General features: G+C 33.5%; 1 protein-coding gene across 2 annotated transcripts in view; it reads left to right on the forward strand.

Moving 5' to 3' along the window:
- The window catches only part of LOC108031470 (homeobox protein H2.0), a 49,742-nt gene that overhangs the window by 1,394 nt on the left and 28,057 nt on the right, over positions 1-20,291 (forward strand). The gene's annotated exons all lie outside the window — the stretch shown is intronic.

Below are 20,291 nucleotides of genomic sequence, written 5' to 3' on the forward strand. Positions count from 1 at the left end.
AAACTCACTTTTGTCCTATTTTTAGTCCGTTTATTATGATATTATTGTGTTTCTGAGAACGAATAAAATTTGATTTAAGAATCACGTTCTTGTTTTGAGAACAGTTTCGATAACCAAATTTTATGTACAAACTCAAGTTTGTTCAATCAAAATGAGAACATTTCGATATCAAAAAATGCCGTTTTCATTTTAGGAACATTTTCAACACAAATGAGAACTGTGCAGCTGTTGTTATCCACATTTCTGAACGAGGTAAAAATCTAGTGACGATCCGAACCACAGCAAATAAAAGTTCCGATATCAACTTTTGTAACGAAAATGTATTATACGACCAACTAAATAAATACTTCTTTCAAATTTTTTTTACATTTGGGAAGTTTTTTTTTTTTAATTTAATAGCTAAACACAAGCATATTGAAGAGTAGTGTGCTCCATGTGTTAAAATTAAGAATAGGATATCTAAACTTTTGTTTTCTGTAGGTGCGATAGTCACAATACTTTTACCTCGTTCATAGGTCAACCTATATCATTTTTTCAAAAAGTACCCAATTTTTAAGGGCATATATGTCCTAAAATATTTAGTGTTGTAATAAACGGCTCAATTAATTTTTCTAAAAATAAAATCTCATAATAAAAACAAGAAAGGAATTTAACTTCGGCAAGCCGAAGTTTGTGTAGTCTTGTAGCTATAAGAAATAATCAACATTGGGCTCACCATGTTACATTTTTAAGAATTGTTGCTAGCTTCAGTAATATTAAAAAAATTACTTTATTAATTCACTGGTCATTTCTTTGACAGCTTCCGATCGCTATATGATACAATGTGATAAATAGTTTTTTTTTAATAAGTTCAAAATTCAGTTCTAATTAAAAAATGTTATTTCCAAGAGTAGGAGGTTATATTTTAAAAACCACCAAAGATATATTTGTATACCCTTGCAAAGGTTATAATGATTTCAGTCAGAAGTTTGCAACGCAGTGAAGGAGACGTTTCCGACCCCATAATGTATATATATTCTTGATCAGCGTCACAAAACGAGTCGATCTAGCCATGTCCGTCCGTCTGTCCTTTTGTCCGTCCGTCTGTCCTTCTGTCCGTCCGTCTGTCTGTCCGTTTCTACGCAAACTTGTCTCTCAGTTTTAAAGCTATCGGGCTGAAACTTTACCAAAAGTAGTATTGAATATAAGTCGGACCGAGCCTGATCGCACAACTATATCTTATAGCTCCTATAAGAACTACCGGGGAAAACAATTAAAACAAAATGATATTTTTCGTGTTTTTCAACATGTAACCTCCTACGCTTGGAAATAACATTTTTTACTTGGTTTTGAATTTCGAATTAAATTTTATCAAAATCGGACGACTGCCATAGGAACAATCGGAAAATTAGTGGTAAAATAATATGAAAAATTATATCTTCGGCGTTTGTAAGCTGGAAATAACATTTTTTTTTTTGGTTTTGAATTTCGAATTAAATTGTATCAAAATCGGACGACTATATCATATAGCTGCCATAGGAACGATCGAAAAATTAGTAGGAAAACATGAAACAAAAATTATATCTTTGATGTTTTTTTAAGCTTGGAAATAACATTTTTGAATTAGTTGTGAATTTTGAATTAAATTTTATTAAAATCGGACTATGTAGCTGTAGTAGAAACGATCGGAATATTGGTGGGAAAATAAAATATAAAACAAATTAGAGCTTTGGGCTTTTTGACATATTATCTTATACTATTGGGAATATAATTTTTTATGTTTTAAGAATTCTGAATTCAATTTAATAAAAATCTCTAACTCTAACAACATATTGATGTAAAAAAAAATGGTATAAAAAAGAAAAGTAAGATAATTGTTTTTTAATTCAACTGAAGTCAGCTATAATCCTTAAAAATTTTACCGAAGTTAACTTTCTTTCTTTGCTTCATATTATTTTCCCACTAAAATGTTCGTATGGCTGCTTTTTTGATAAAATTTAATTAAAAATTCAGAACTTATTAAAAAACTTTTGTTTACATTAATAAAACGCTTATTTGTTGTTACATGTGGCCTAGATTTTCGGTAATTGGCTGCCTAAACTAGTATATATAGTATCAAAGAAATTTTATTGAACTTACATAAGCATTTTGCCGCAATATAAAATCATATGGATTGGGCTCAGGGTAAGAATGGGTACGTCCCAGTACTATTCTGTTCTCGGCGTTCGAAGTTTAAGTTCTTCCTAATTAAAAGTATGTAATATGTAGAAGAAAGTGTTTCCCATCCTAAAAAGTATATATTATATTCCTGATCAGGATCACGATCCGTCTGTCTGCATATCTATCTGTTTGTCCGTATGAGGTCGCGGAAACTTTAAGCGCTAAAACAGTCAGACTTGGAATGCAAATTTTTGGGCTTCCTGCTTGGCGCGCCAGTTTGTTTCAGCGAGTTGCAACCCGCACAATTCGCAAAAATCTGCAGCGCCTACGGTTTTTATGATAAAAACAAAATTTTAACTTAAATGTGTCACGCCCACAAACGACATAAACGCTTTAATATGTCTGCCGCTCATATAACATCTACTGAAATAGCCGGTAAGTGGCGCCCTAAAATATCGCTTTGCTGCTTATATATCGACTCGACTATAGCGTTCCTTCTTGTTTTAAATATTTGTTAGCCTGTATGTATGTCAAGTGACCAAATGATTTTGCTTTTGTTCTTTAAAATAATTTGTTTTTATAAACTACACAAAAATAGTCTAAAATAGTTCGGATATTTCCGTTACTTCCTGCTGTTTTTGTATATTGGGGGACAGATACTTTCATTGGGTGCAGGGTGGCAGCGCAATTTTATCTTGTTTATTTAAGAATAGTTTGAAGCAGTCTCTGTGTATGTTGAATAGAAACAGTTCATTGTAAAACATGCTGTTTAAACCCTACACATACCTATCGTTAGACCAGTTCTGCGTACTTCACTCTTTTATAAAATTCTTATCAAGTGGGTGCTAACATGCTAGAATTAATAGTTTACATAGAAATCGATTCTTTGCGCATCGCGAGAGGAATAAAGATGCTTCCAGGTAATGACTAGCTTAGCACCAACTAGCACCAATTAATCATATCATGCAAGACAACTATTATACGAGTATACTTATAGCCGCCGAACTGAAAATCTGCTAGGATTATAAAAACTAAAAAGATTGCATACCAAAGAAATATGAATTTGTTTTAGATAAAAAAACGGTGAAAGTGTTAAAGTGAAAATTGGATCTGCTGGATACGTTGGGAATAAATTCCCCATGCTGTTAACCTAGTTTTACGTGTACTGAAAATGCGCGTCGCCTTGACTCTTCATTTGTTTAAACACGATGTACTGTTGAAATGTAACTCCAAAAACAAGAAAGGAAGTTAACTTCGGCAAGCCGAAGGTTTTATACCCTTGCAGTTATAGGAAATAAGCAACTTTAGTAAAACCATGTGAAAGATTTAAGGATTGTTGCTGACTTCCGTATTATTAAAAAAAATTATGTCATTTTTTTTTCAGACCATTTTTTTGTTCAAAAAGTAAGGTGACTTTTCAAATTTCACGGGCAACATATTTTCGATTATCGATTTTTTTGTTTTGTTATGTTGGTACACTCTTCCCTAACATCTGTACCAAGTTTCAATTGAATCCCCTTTTCTATTTAGTTGTGAGGGCCGTAAAGGTAACAAGTTGTTTTGCGCGCTCAGCGATTTTTTGCTATCGAAAAATATAGATGAAAGGATTTGCATAAAATTTTGTGTAAAAAATAATATTAAGTTCTCCGAAACACTTGAAATGTTGACAGTGGCATACGGTGAAACTGTTCTGAGTAAAAAAAATGTTTACAAGTGGTACAAACTCTTCCAAGAAGGCCGGGAAGATGCCAATGACGAGCCTCGCTCTGGACGCCCAACAACAACTGATGAAAACGTTCAAGCAGTGAGGAAAATTGTTTTGAAAAATCGTCGAATCACTATCAGAGAAGTTGCTGAAGATGTCGGTATATCGCTTGGCTCGTGCCATGAAATTTTTTTTAAACGTTTTGGGCATGAGTCGTTTTTCAGCGAAGTTTGTTCCAAAATTTCTGAATTTTGACCAAAAGAACCGTCGCATGAGCATCGCTCAAGAGCTGTTGGATGACGTCAACGACAACCCAGATTTACTCAAAAGGGTCATAACTGGTGACGAATCATGGGTATATGGTTATGATATCGAAACCAAAGCCCAATCGTCACAATGGAAGAGCCCAGGTGAGCCAAGACCGAAAAAAGCACGATCAAATGTTCGATCAAATGTCAAAGTTTTGATCAATGTATTCTTCGATTACCATGGCGTGGTGCATCAGGAGTTCTTACCACATGGTTGTACGGTCAATAAACAGTATTATCTGGAAGTTATTCGCCGTTTGCGAAAAGCAATACGAAAGAAACGTCCAGAATTGTGGAAATACAATTTATGGCTTTTGCATCACGATAATGCTCCTGCTCACTCATCTTTGCTTGTGAGAGATTTTTTGGTCAAAAACAACACCACAATAATGCCTCAGCCACCATATTCACCGGATTTGGCCCCATGTGTCTTTTTCTTGTTCCCAAAACTAAAGAGACCTATGAAAGGACGGACTGCATCGCTGGAAGAGCTCAAGGGTATACCGAAAAGTGCTTATGGGAAGTGCTTTGAGGATTGGAAGAACCGTTTTCATAACTGTATTGTATCTGAGGGGGATTACTTTGAAGGGGACAACATTAATATTGATAAATAAATTAATAGTTTTTCTTGAAAATACAAAGTCACCTTACTTTTTGAACACAGCTCGTATGTTAGAGTAGTCAAATTTTTATTAAATTGACTTCAAAATTTTTAAAAATATAAAAAATTGTATTCCCGATATTATAAGATAATATGTCAAAAAGCCCCAAAGTTATAATTTGTTTTATATTATTATCCCACCAATTTTCCGATCTTTCCTATGACAGCTACATATATGATATAGTCGTCCGATTTTAATAAAATTGAATTCAAAATTCATAACTAATGAAAAATTGTTATTTCCAAGCTTAGAAGGTTATTTGTCAAAAAGCATCAAGGCTAAAATTTGTTTCATATTATTTTCCCACCAATTTTCCCATCGTTCCTATGACATCTATATGATATAGTCATCCGACTTTGATAAAATTTTAGTCGAAATTGGAAACTAATTAACAATGTTTTTTCCAAGAATAGTAGGTTATATGTCAAAAAACACCGAAGCTATAATTTGTTTCATATTATTTTCCCAAAAATTTTGCGATCGTTCCTATGGCAGCTATATGATATAGTCACCCGATTTTGATAAAATTTAATTTAATTCGAAATTTAAAACCAATTTAAAAATGTTATTTCCAATTGTAGGAGGTTATATGTTCAAAGACAACAAATTTATATATTTTTTTTCATTTTTTCCCCGATAGTTCCTATGGGAGCTATAAGACGTAGTTGTCCGATCCGGCTGATTCCGACTTATATACAATCTGCAATAGAAAGAAGACTTTTAGGAAAGTTTCAACCTAATAGCTTTAAAACTGAGAGAATAGTTGCGTAGAAACGGCCAGACGGACGGACAGACGGACATGGCTAGATCGACTCAGCAGAAAAAGAAACTTAACGTATTTGTATTATTTTGACATTAATTATCCGATCCTTCCTGCTGCAGCAGTAGGATATAGTCTTCAGATTTTTTTAATTTTTATTTCAAAGTTCTGAAATAATAAAAGTATGATATTCCCAATATTATTTAAAAAAAAAAAACCAAAATAAATTTTTTTTAGTTTTTAAAAAAATAAATACGACTTTTGAGAAGGTTTTATCCTGAAAGCTTACAAACTGAGAGACCAGTTTGCGTAGAAACGGACAGACGAATTTGGCTAGATCGACTCGTATTATGATGCTGATCAAGAATATATATACATACCTAATGGGTTCAAAATGTCTTCTTTACTGCGTTTCAAACTTCTTAATGAAGTTCTTATTTGCCAATGGTATTGCCAATGGTATAAAAAAATACCTATAAACGAAGTAAGGGTAGTGTGATCGCGCATAAACAACGTACAAAAGTTCTGAAATCGATTTTTGTGACAATTAATGCTTGTTAATTCGACTAAATAAATACACTTTCTAAAATGTTGTCACTCGGCACGTCTTAATAAAATATTCCTTTAATTCCCGAAGTATTTGGCTGAAGCGGGCGGAGTACAAACATTTTAGAAAGGTAATTTATTTGATCAATAATATGTATATTTTAAGGGGTCGGAAACCATAAGAATATAAAATACCCTTTGTTCTTCGAGTAAGGTGTCTAATTATCACGGTTTTCACACAGATTTCCGTTTCCGAAAATATATTAAATTAAGACTAAAATCAGGAAAAAAAAGTAAGTAAAAAAAAGAAAAATACTAAATTCAAGCTTTGCCAATTGGGCCGTCAATTAACGGCAGATGAACCTATGAGACTGCGATAATAAACTGATTAATGACGTGAAATAACTGCCCTGTGGGATAAGAGTTCGAATAGAACCTTGGGTTACTTTTGTATTATTATATACATTGTATACAACCACCCATTGTGGTAGATTTGCAGGAGGAGGCTACTCTGGGGTTGCCTGCCATGTCCAACCATCGGCCTCTGCAGAATTATTTCGTGATGTATTGATTGCATCTCATGGCCCATTTTGAAGGCATGGGTAAAGCAGAATCTCTTCGACTATTTGTGGCTGTTTGCCTGTTCCGCCTGGTGATAAATTGTTTGTTGGTTTTTCGTTGCGAATCAATCGACGAGTCGATGGATGTCTGATATGCTGTGTAAAGCACAATCCGGCGCCGTGCGGCTAATTAATTACCAACTTATATGTTCATCAAATTGTTAGGTGCACTTTCAAACCAGTCCAAAATCGTTGATTAATTGTAGACTTAAGATGATTCCTCTTGAAACTTTGATGATTATTTCCCAAATTCTTTACAGCAGTCGAGAACCGCCGAAGAACTAATAATTGCAATGCTCTGAATCAAAATTAAAACTTATAATAATACTTACAGGTCAAAAATAGTTTTTGGAAAAGCTTCAAAAATACTGAATTGGAATAGTCGATTGTTAAACTTATTACCGCTCTGAAAATAATGAAAATCGTCATAAAAACAAAATAAGGGACACATTTTCTTAGGGGCGAGCCTGCTTAATAAGCTTCTAAAAATCGATTTATCGGTAATTTATTGCTAAGTAAAAAAATATTTTTTGAAATTAAACTTTTATGTTTTATAGTTATTTATTTCGATAGTCCTATCATACATATTATGCCTGGTACAAGCATTTTGACGATTCGATTGTGCATATGTCGAGAAAGATGCAGGTTGCAATTTCTATCTGATTGGTGCATTCACACTTAGTGTCAACAAAATATAAAACTTTTTCTGATAGAATTGAACTTTTCAATGTTTAAAAAAGTTTTTTGTAACACAGAGAAGTAGACACGGAAAAACTAAACCGAGCACTTAAGTATCAAGAATAAATACATAAAAAGCCAGTGGCTTTCAATTTCTTATGAAGTGTCAACTTCATATTTCTTTGGTGTTTTAGTTAGTTTGCTAAGCAAGCTTTTTGTAATCTAATAAGAAACCGTTTTTAGTTTTATGAAGGCAATACTGGGAGGGTCTTGATTCAACTGATATTTTTCTAATACTTGAAATCCTATTCCTAGTTTCAAATGCTTATAATTTTTGTTATAAGAGTATTTCTAGACCGAAAAAAAAGTTATATATTTAAAGCAATGTTATGGAGTTGCTTTAAATATGTACGTTTTAAAATAGGCTTTTGGTATACATTAAGTTTAATTACTTTATTGCTTATTGCTTACTGTATTTATTAATTTGTATACTCGTTAATAGTAGATTAAAAAGCCAAATAACTTTGGTTGGAAAGTATCAGGATCACTAACCAAGTTGATCAAGCGTCCCTACAGGTTACATTCTACAATAACTATTTCATCATAAATGTATACCCTTCAGTTCCAAAATAAAAGATTACCAGAGGAATCCCCGGGAATTTCGAGGGGACATATCCTCCCGAACGGGGGAATTCCCCGGGACGCTCTATAAGAAAATTGTATGGGATGTCGGTTTTTTCCGAGGGTAAAATGCAAAGGAAATTTTTTCGAAGTCCCCTCGCAATACTCATTTGTTGTATGGCCCGTCCCCTGCAAGGGACACGTCCCAGGGAAATCTCTTCGGAAGTTCTCGATTTTTCCACGGAGATTTCACCATTCCAAATATTGAATTTAAAATACATACATATTATTTTTTTTCACTATATATTATTTAAATTGCATCATTTAAATCTATGTTTTTTTTTAGATAATTTGTTTTTAATGTTTTTCTTAAACATTTGCCCGGTTCGTCAGAAGCCCTGGCCAAGCTCCTGAAACAAATAATGTGTGTTTAAAAAAATGTGTTTTGCTTTTTTACTTGTATATTTACTTTTTCAAACTGTGTAACTGTTTTTTTTAACATAACGGAGAGACGCAAAAAAGGAGCGGCCAAAGGTTGCTCGCTGACAGCCGCGGGCAGGCAGATTATAAGACACAGAAAGAAAGGGTAATATCCGAAGACCTGCCTCTCTTTTTTGCCAAACAGCTTTCGTCGGAAGTCTTTTACGCTGCTCCGAATTCTCTGCTGATGTCGACTGCAGCATACAGTTTTAGGCTGAAAAAAAAAACAAAAAAGTTTTATGTGCTCGGACATGTCCCCGCGACCGGACTTCGGAACTGAATGGTTTAAATAAATAACACAGTGCACACCAAAAATAAAACTCAGTTCAGATTTTAAAAAACTGAATATACTCAGCGAATATCTTAAGGACGTTCGAATTTCAGGTAAAGGTCGCCATTGACAGTTTACCCAAATACAGAGAAGTAGGAAATATAAAAATTTTGTTTTAGAACAATGAATAAATTGAATCAAACTAAAGCGGAAAATAAAAATTCACGTTTCATTTAAAAGTTCTTTTGAGATAGAGAAATGAGAATTTAGCAGCCAAATAATTTAAAATTAAAAGTATTTCGAAAACGGCAAAAATTAATTTCGCGCTGTGAGAAAACCGAAGTTAGTCCACCAGACTTTAGAGTTAGTTAGAGTGGTTGTGTCTCTTAGCTAAAAGAATGCCTAGATCTTTGCGGTAATATGAACAGATGGGCAGTTTTTACTTTCAAAATACTTGCACGGATTCCGATCGATTATAATCTTTAGAGTAATTAGTTATCGAGGGTTATAATGGTATGCATAAAAATAAGAATTTTGTTGATCTGATTACTCACCATTTTAAACATTTAGTTATTTGATAAAATCATTATTAATATAATATTATTAATATATGAGCCGTTATTTTACAATCAGAACGTATTTGAAAACAATAATAATTCATAATTTGCCAGTGAGAAATGAAAGCTTAATTTAAGTTTTACAATTTTTTTTGTAAAACTAATATTTTTCGTTAAAACGCTAAATAAGATTATATTTTCACAAAGTTTAAAAATAAAAAACAGTTGGAGCACAATTGCGTTATTTTGCACGATATCCCTGCAAGGGCGATAATTCTATCGCCTATCGTCCAGAAGTCACTTCTCAAGTCACTTCTGAAAGATAGAAAGACGATAGAACACATTTTACAAAATATACATATATATACATAGATGATACAAAAACAAAGTTATTGGGAAAAAGGATAATATGATAATTGCCGTTACCCTTTTATTCTGAAAATGCCTCTCCCTTTTTGCCTACGCTGTTGTTTTTCGACCGAGCGTCACTTTAGTTCGCAATTTACTTGTGATCAGTCCAGTTTTGTAGAAAATTTGTGTGTTGCTTTGTTTTTCGCAATTTTTTAAATAGTATAACATATTAAAATGTCAAATTCGACGAAGAGTGCGAATTTACGTGAAGCTGTACGATTACTTCAAGATATTTTCACATTACCTGGCTCGATTGCAGTGAAATAAGCATTCAAAGATTCTCCACCTAATTATAAAAGGTAATTCCTCAAAATCTATTTTTATTTTAAATATAAAAAAAAATGTATTCTGTTTATTTTAGAAATGGTTATTATTAAATTTCTCATGTGAACGGAGCTGGACAAAAATTAAATTATTAAGCAGCATTTCCGATATGGCAAGGACCGTGTCTACAAGCTCTCAAAGAAAAAATAAGTGCAAAATATTGCCTAAAATGTAAAAACAAGTTTTTTATTCAAGATTTCCAATGGGGAAAGGCCCGTCTGGTATCTTTTACAAGCGTCTGTTAAGTCATTTCTAAGTAACTTCCAGAAGTCACTTCGCCAAAGTGACTCCGATAAGTGCCGCCGAAGTGGCACATTTCTTCCCGACGGAAGTGACCTCCGCGACCCGAATGCGATATCGCGGAGGATAGTTTTTATCTTCTAGAAGTCACTTAGAAGTGTCTTCCGCAATAGAAAATGCTTGCAGGGATATCGCACGTAAGCTTTTTGTTAGATCGGTGTGTCGATATTGATATTGACGATTTAGTAATGGTACGACCAAATAACGAGAACGCCATTGAAATTTTTAGAACAGAAATTAAAATAATAAAGTCGTTCATAAAAGTATAAGAAAACAAGAAAAGAAGTTAACTTCGGCAAGCTAAAGTTTGTATACCCTTGCAGTTATAAGGCATAAAGTTAGTACCACCGTGATAAATTTTTCAGTATTGTTGCTAGCTTCAGTGATAAAAAAAACAAGGAAGAACGCTATAGTCTAGTGCCTCGACTATCAAATAACCGTTACTTTGCTTATAGGATCAAAAAGGGAAATGAAGATATACATATAGCAGCAAAACGATATTGTAAAGCGCCACCTACCCGCTATTTTAGTATATGTTATGTGGGTGTCAAGGCGCTTAGACCGTTTGTGGGCGTTATATTGTTAAATTGTTCTAGCTTGAAAACTGTGGCCACCATAGTTTTGGACGTAAAAGTGGGCGTGGAACATATTTTTAGGTCAGTCGATGGGTATAGATGAGAAAAATTCATTTCAGTAAAAAACGCTTCCTTTTACTTGATACATACTTTCCGATGAATACTTATTTACTCTACGCGTAACGAAAGAAAATGAAAGAAATGATATTGCCAATATTATTAGATAATATGTCAAAAAACTCCGAGGCTATTATGTGTTTCATAATATTTTCTCATCATTTTTCCGATCGTTCACTTAACAGCTTTATGACACAGTAGTCCAATTTTAAGAAAATTAAATTCGAAAATCAGAACTCATTAAAAAATGTTATACCCAAGCGTAGGAGGTTATATATTAAAACAAGAAGAACTTCGGCAAGCCGAGCCAAGGGTATACCTTGAAATTAAAAGAAATAATCAACTTTAGTAACACCATAAGCAATTTTTTGGGATTGTTGCTAACTTCAGTGATATTAAAAAAATTATCAAATTGAATTCGAAATTCTAAAAAATATAAAAAACTAGAAAGGAAGTTAACTTCTGCAAGCCGAAGTTTGTATACCCTTGCAGTTATAAAAAATAATAAATAATTTTATTAAATTGAATTCGAAATTCTTAAAAATATAAAAATGTATATTCCCAATATTATAAGATAATATGTCAAAAAGCCCCAAAGATATAATTTGCTTCACATTATTTCCCACCAATTATCCGTTCGTTCCTATGACAGCTATATGATATAGTCGTCCGATTTAAATAAAATTTTATTCGAAATTCAGAACTAATTTAAAAATGTTATATCCAAGCTTAGAAAAGTATATGTTAGAAAAGAACACGAAAGATATAATTTTTATTTCATGTTTTCCTACTAATTTTCCGATCATTCCTATGGCAGCTATTTGATAAAGTCGTCCGATTTTGATAAAATTTAATTCGAAATTCAAAACCGAAAAATAATTTATTTTCAAGCGTAGAAAGTTAAAAGTTAAAAAACACCGAAGATTTAATTTTTCAATATTATTTTACCACTAATTTTTTGATTATTCCTATGGGAGCTATATGATATAGCCGTCCGACTTTGATAAAATCTAATTCGAAATTCAGAACTAATTTAAAAATATTATTTTCAAGCTTAGAAGGTTATATGTTAAAAAACACAAAGGATATAATTTTTATTTCATGTTTTCCTACTAATTTTCCGATCGTTCCTATGGCAGCTATTTAATACAGTCGCCCGATTTTGATAAAATTTAATTCGAAATTCAAAGCCAAATAAAAATATTATTTCCAAGCCTAGAAGGTTAAAAGTTAAAAAACACCACAGATATAATTTTTCAATATTATTTTACCACTAATTTTTTGATTATTCCTATGGGAGCTATATGATATAGTCGTCCGATTTTGATAAAATTTAATTCGAAATTCAGAACTAATTTAAAAATGTTTTATCCAAGCTTAGAAAAGTATATGTTAAAAAACACGAAAGATATAATTTTTTTTTTAAATTTGTTCCCCGATTGTTCCTATGAGAGCTATAAGATTAGTTGTCTGATCCGGCTGGTTTCGACTTATATACTATAGAAAGAAGACTTTTGGAAAAGTTTCAGCGCGATAGCTTTACAACTGAGAGACTAGTTTGCGTAGAAACGGACGGACAGACGGACGGACATGGCTAGATCGACTCGTCTTGTGACTCTGATCAAGAATATATATACTTAATGGGGTCGGAAACGTCTAATTCACTGCGTTACAAACTTCTGACTAAAATCATTATACCCTCTGCAAGGGTATAATTATATTCCCCAAAGCTATAATTTGTTTCACATTATTCTCCCTCCAATTTTCCGATCGTTCCTATGACAGCTATATGATATAGTCGTGCGATTTCGATCAAATTTAATTCGAAATTCAAAACCAATTAAAAAATGTTATTTTCAAGCTACATGTTCAAAAACATCGAAAATATAATTTTTTCATATTATTTTACCACTAATTTTCCGATCGTTTCTATTGCAGCTATATGATATTGCTGTTCGATTTTGATAAAATTTAATTCAAAATTCAAACCAATTAAAAAATTTTATTTCCAAGCAGGTGAGGTTATATGTTAAAAAACACCAAAAATATATTATTTTAATTTTTTCCCCGATAATTCCTGAGGGAGCTATAAGATATAGTTGTCCGATCCGGCTGGTTCCGACTTATATACTGCAATAGAAAGAAGACTTTTGGTAAAGTTTCAGCCCGATAGCTTTAAAATTGGGAGACTAGTTTGCGTAGAAACGGACGGACAGACGGACAGACGGATATGGCTGGTTCGTCATGTTTAGTGACGCTGATCAAGAATATACATACTTTATGGGGTCGGAAACGTCTCCTTCACTGCGTTGCAAACTTCTGACTGAAATCATTATATCCTCTGCAAGGGTATTAACATGAAAGGAAGTTAACTTCGGCAAGCCGAAGTTTGTATACCCTTGCAGTTATAAGGAATAATCAACGTTAGTAAGACCATGTGAAATTTTTAAGTATTGTTGCTGGCTTCAGTAATATTAAAAAAAGAACAAGAGATAATGCAATAGTCGAGTGTCTCGACTATTAGATACCCGTTACTCAAATAACAAACTATTAAAAAAGATGCCATCATGTATGTTTAGCTCCCGATTGTTATATTAATATCGGTAGTCAGGGAACACCTCGGGGCCGTTGCCTTGCAACTGGGTCTTTCAAACCAAAATACAATTTGGGAACCTACGAGTCCACTTGAGATAACAAATTTTAAAAAAGTTTGAAAACTCCATGTTCCTTAATAATTGTGTTTATCCGTACCATACGGAAGGCATAATTATTTACATTACGAAGTAAATTAAAATATATATTACATATTTTACTTACTACAGCATACTATATCATACTCTAAGCTCCGGCAGCGGTCTTGCTCTCATTTTTCGACAGATCAAAAGATAAAAAAGACTAACAACACTTATATATATGTATATTAGTTAACTGACGTTTGACTGAACACGGCTAGGTTGTTCTTTGGGGCAGTCTATAGGTATAAAATACACTAATACATAATAGTTAAAAGAGATAAATAAATATTTACGATTCGTCTGAGAGATATGAATGCACTGCAAGAGAAGAGAGAAAATCGTAATTCGAAACATTACTAAAATTGGTATTGAGTTTATTAAAGAAACAGCCGGGAAGACAAAAAGGATAAATTGCCTATTTAAAGTTTTAATTATTAAGTTAGCCGCGCACTCTGCCCTCTCTCAATGCCTGCAGCGCTATTCACTTTGCCGCGCGGCTCGGCCTGAAACTAATTACACACATACTCGTACATGAATGTCTTTTTAATTGCCTGACTCTGATGTCATTGTGGCCGCCACAGTTTTGGGCGCTCTGTGCATGCCCAGGAATTTGAATGCCAAGTCAGCCTGTTCTAGCTCTTATAGTTTCCGAAATCTCAGCGTTCATACTGACAGACGGACAGACGGACATGGCTAGATCGACTCGGCTAGTGATGCTGAATCCTATCCTATCGGAATCGCTTCCTTCTACCTGTTACATACATTCCGACGAATCTAGACTTTTGGTAAAGTTTCAGCCCGATAGAAAAGTAGGACAGATGGACATGATATCATTATCACAACCCTCTGCAAAGGTGTTGGATAATCAATTATTATTGATATTCCCGCATTACACTTAGAGAAAAACCCGTTTTCAGCGTTCTTGTTTTCATTTCTTTCGATCAAAAGTGAGCTAAGATTGATTCACACTAAAAGTAAAATCGTAAACGAAGTCTTCTCGTTTTGCGAGCGAGCACTTAAGAGTGGTCGATCTCGAATTCGAGAAGAACCGTTCTCGGTTTAAATATTGAATCGATCTAGATTTTAAGAAGAACCATTTTTCGTTTCAGCAACGCATCGATCTTGATTGATCTCGATCCCAGTATCCATCCTCAATAAAAATGCTGAATTATTTATATTTACATATATTTATTTATTACCTCCATCAACCTGTACCTGAAAAGAACCCTTTAATTTCATCATTATTTATATACGGAAGGCACTTGTAGGCAACGCCGGAAGCTAAAACAACCCAGTCATAAATGACAGCATTCCAGCATGCGTTCTTTCAATATGAAATAGCTATAGCTATTTTGTTTACTTTTTATTGATGACTTTTTATACCCTTGAAGAAGGTATAATGATTTCCGTCAACTTTTGGGAAAGTTTCAGCGCGATAGCTTTACAACTGAGAGACTAGTTTGCGTAGAAAGGGACGGACAGACGGACGGACAGACGGATATGGCTAGATCGACTCGTCTTGTGACTCTGATCAAGAATATATATACTTTATGGGGTCCAAGCTTAGAAAGTTATATGTTAAAAAACACCGAAGATATAATTTTTATACCTCTGCAGACGGTATAATGATTTCAGTCAGAAGTTTGCAACGCAGTGAAGGAGACGTTTCCGACCCCATAAAGTATATATATTATTGATCAGCATCACTAGACGAGTCGATATAGCCATGTCCGTCTGTCCGCCTGTCCGCCTGTCTGTTCGTCCGTATGCCCATCTGTCTGTCCGTCCTTCCTTTTCTGCGCAAACTAGTCTCTCAGCTTTAAAGCTTTCTCAAAATTTTTTTTTTTTTTTTGCAGTAAGTATATAAGTTGGAATCAGCCGGATCGAAATAAGAATGATCGCTTGGATATATCGTTTTTTAATTTTTTCTGAATTAAGAATTAAATTTTATCAAAATTGGACGACTATATCATATAGCTGCCATATAAACGATCGAAAAACTGTTGAGAAAATAATATGAAACAAGAAAGAACTTTATAGTCGAGTGTCTCAACTATCAGATACCCGTTACTCAGCTTAAGGAAGCAAAAGGGAAATGGTGATTAAATGTTTAAACCGTTTGTGGGCATGGCTAAATTGTTTTAAGTTAATCGCTGAGACAAATACATTTTAACAAAAACAATTTCCTAGCATGAAAACTAGTCTCAGTTTTAATGATGTCGGGCTGAAACTTTGCCAAAAGTCTTCTTTCTCTTGCAGTTACTACCTAAAAGTCTTTAATTACAATGTTCATCTGTTTATCTTCATTCATGATGGTGGTTGAGCTTTTTGGAATTGCTACAGTTAATACACGTTTTATTTAGATGTTACCTTGTTGGTAACTATCTGTTAAGTCTTAGTTTTGGATGCTTACTATCTGTAAAATATCTGTAAAGTTGTTCGTTTGAGATGGTAACTAACTGTTATAAAATGAAATGTAATAGTCTTTTGTTAGAAATACGTTCGATGTGAAGTAAAAACATAGACAGTGAATTTCAAAGAGTGCGGGTCCACTTTTTTAAACTCTTACACAAATGTACCCATAGATTTGAAATGAACCAATTCTTTATGACTCCAAAAGAAAGTAGAAAACCGAGGCACAGTATCCACAGTTGTATGTATCAAACTGCTGGATCTACTGCTGCTCTATCTTAGTTTTATTGTATTCTATATCACAAGTACTTAACAATTTCTCTAGGTGGCTGTAGATTTCTAAAACTATCGAAAAAGTGTATATTATTTCTATTTTTATTATATGCAACTCAATGTGTATCATTGGAGCAAGTTTGCAAAAATTAAGATGAACGATATAAATTAAAAAACCTATTAACGAGGTAAGTGATCTTGGCGAGGACGCATCTTCATTATAAAAAAGTTCTAAATGAAAAAAAGTAATTGTCCTTTAAGAGACATATAGCACGTCTCTGTAGCAACAACTAATTTTCACTTTTACACTTTCACCGCTAAAGTCTCGGTATGCAATCTTCTTAGTTTTTCTGATTCCTTTCGATTGGCATATCACTGCGGCTACATAAATCAATGTTCGAATAATGCTTGTTTATTTGACCAAATAAATACACTTTCAAAATGTTCTTATTTTGTCCGTTTTAGACAAATATTTCAGGCATTGAAGGAATATTTTATTAATTTAATTTGTCAAATACTGATCATATGGTAAAATTGTCGGAATATAATAGATTAGAGTTATGACAAAAAGTTTTTTTTAACCACTTTTAAATATTTTCTTGAAGTTGAATCGAACGATTTCTTTTTAAATTAATCATTTAATCATATAGCCCTTGAGATTACTCAATTACGGTTTGAAAAATATTAAGCGATAAAAAGCAACCCTTTTTTATACCCTTGCAGATGGTATAAAGCTTTCAGTCAGAAGTTTGCAACGCAGTGAAAAAGATGTTTTCCCATAAAGTATACGAGTATATATTCTTGATCAGCGTCACTAGACGAGTCGATTTACCCATGACCTTCTGCCTGTCTGGCCGTTTGTCGTCTGTCCGTCCGTTTTTACGCAAACTAGTCTGCCAGTTGTATAGCTATCGGACTGAAACATTACCAAAAGTCTTCTTTCTATTGCAGGTAGTACTTAAGTCGGAACCAGTCGGATCGCACAACTATTTTCTATAGCTCCAACAGGAACAATCGGGGCAAAAATAAAAAAAATTTTTAACGTATAACCTTTGGCTTTGGCGCTTCTTGACATATTATCTTATAATATTGGGAATATAATTTTTTATATTTTTAAGAATTAAGAATTCAATTTAAGATTTCTTTAATATCACTGAAGTAAGCAACAATCCTTAAAAACTGCACATGGTTTTACTAAGGTTGATTATTTCTTATAATTGCAAGGGTATACAAACTTCGGCTTGCCAAAGTAAGCTTGTTCTTCAGTATAATAAGCAATGAAATTGCTTACTTGCATGCTCAAAACTGTGCAACAGTAATTTGATGATTGAATTAAATTTTATTAACTTTTCAGAGACTATGGCACGTCTCCGTAGTTGTTTAAAAGTTAAAGAAAGTAGCGGAAAGTTTTGGCTACTTTATACACCCATAGGATTTCCAAAACCCTAAAACTAAGATGGGATGCATACAAACCCACAAACAAGGGACAACCATTTTCATTCTGGGAAGAAGAAGAAAATCTTGTTTTCGGACATCGGATTTTAACAAATGAAGTGTCAAGTCGACGAGTATTTTCTGTAGAATATTAGGTGAAAAGCCGGTGGCACTTATCCCCGATTTCACTTTTCCACTTTCACCGCTTTTTCTCCAAAACAAATTCATATTGCTAAAGTTTATGCAATCTTCTTTGATTTTCCAATACGTTTCGATCTGTATCACTTGTTACGATCGGACCATCATAGCAGATTTTCTATTCTGCGGCTATATACGAGTATATTAGTTGTCTTTACACGCTCTCATGCGCGCCTCGCCGTCCATAGTGATAGTTGTTTTTGCACACTCTGGAGCGCTTCGTCACCACGTGTGCTGTCTACAGTGATTTTATTTATCCTCACGATACGTCCAATGAGGTCTTCCTTTAGGTTCAGGGTATGTTCTTCCTTCATGTATTTTTGCTCTTATTGTTTTGTATTGTTTGTCGGTACTTTAATTTTTCCACTGACAATGTTGAGATCTTAACCGCGCACATTTCATTTTTAAATTAATTTTTTTTATTAATTTGTTATTTATAGGAATTTTTGAGAGCTTTGGCTTCGAACTGAACATTTTGTTTACTTTCACTGACAATCGTGACATTTTTCCCACTTTTTTTCTTAAGAAAGAATATTCCGTGTGCGTTTGTTAACCCAAACGGCTTTCGTAAAACTTGACATTTTCCTTTTTTTTTAATAGAAACTGTTGTTTTTTTTAATATATGAATCTTTCATTAAAATTTGGGGGAGAACTGGCTTTTTATCAAATGTTTAGATATATGTACCCCTTCCTAGATTAGCTTTTATTACAGTTGGGTCTTGCATATGGTAGACATTCTATTCTTTTTGTTGTCTAATCCATACGAGTCTTTTTTATTGACGGATAAATCGACGTCGGGTTTTTAGATTCAAATAATCTATTTTTTTTGTTGACGGAAGTTTAGGATTTTTTGCTCAAAAATTTTTTTTTATTTTTTTTGGTGACGAATATTTATACATGGGCCTGATAATTCAACGTTTGCGTATACAGGATTTTGTAATTTAAAACTGTTATTGCTGTTTTCCACAAACATCAAATCTGTTTTTTCGCCACTTTTCTTATTAACATATTTTTCACCCTTGCAGAGGGTATAATGATTTCAGTGTGAAGTTTGTAACGCAGTGAAGGAGAGGGTCGCAAAGTAAAGTATTCATATAATTGATTAGCATTCGACCTACCTATGTCCCTCTCTCCTTTTACCAGTTTCACACAATCTAGTCTTTCAATTTTAAACCTTTCCGGAAAAAAACATTCCAAAAGTGTTATTTCTATGGAAGGTAGTATACAAATAAAAACGAGCCTGATAGAACAACGATATCGTAAAAAAATGTAAAGAAACTTTGTCTTTTTTTTTATTTACTGTTACTCTTGGGAATATTATTATTTTAATCGGAAAACTTATCATATAGTTGCCATAGGAATTAAAGTCATAATAATACTGACCATTATATTCTACTTTATCTTAATCTTTCTTATTAGTTTTTAGTTTTTTAAAAATCATAAAGGTCACGATCCTTTTAGAATCTGCACTATTAATCCCAGTTTGCAGTTTTGATGGTATAAATACCAATTTAACTGAAATGTATTGGTCTCGTCAATACGTAACCTGACTCAAAAATTTGTTTGCTACCCTATATTAAAAGAGCGGGTAGGTAGTGCTTTTCAATCCCTCTTTAGCTAAGTAACCGATGTCTGATAGTCGAGTCATTCAACTACAGCATTCTCCCTTGTTTTAATCTTAGTGTGGGCACTGTTGCCGATTAAATCTGCACCCTAGGCTATAGGGTACCCTCTTATGTTACACCTTTCATTGCGAACTCCAAGTTTTGAATTGAAGCGACCGAAATAACTCAAAACTTTTTGTACCTGTATAGTAAATAAATGAATCGATAAAACATTTCGATACACGGAAAGAAGTCTTAGTACTGCAACTTCTCTCTTAGAAGACATATCCCCCCGCAGAATTCAATTTCCCAATCCAATTGCCACAATCTTCAAAGGCTCAGAACCTGGGGTTGATTTTGCGCACGCGACTTACATAGAGGCAGCACATAACGAAATTAACAGCGAAACCTAAATTGGATGCTAAACGGAACACGTAAAATCAGCCCGTATACGTCGATTGTTGTTTCTTCAATTGCATCCACATATGGGGTACCGCTTCAGAATCAAATCTAATGAGTCAATTTTACAAAAATCGAGCGACTGTCTCATCTCATATAAGC

This window comes from Drosophila biarmipes, chromosome 2L (assembly GCF_025231255.1).
Source record: "Drosophila biarmipes strain raj3 chromosome 2L, RU_DBia_V1.1, whole genome shotgun sequence".
Lineage (NCBI taxonomy): Eukaryota > Metazoa > Arthropoda > Insecta > Diptera > Drosophilidae > Drosophila > Drosophila biarmipes.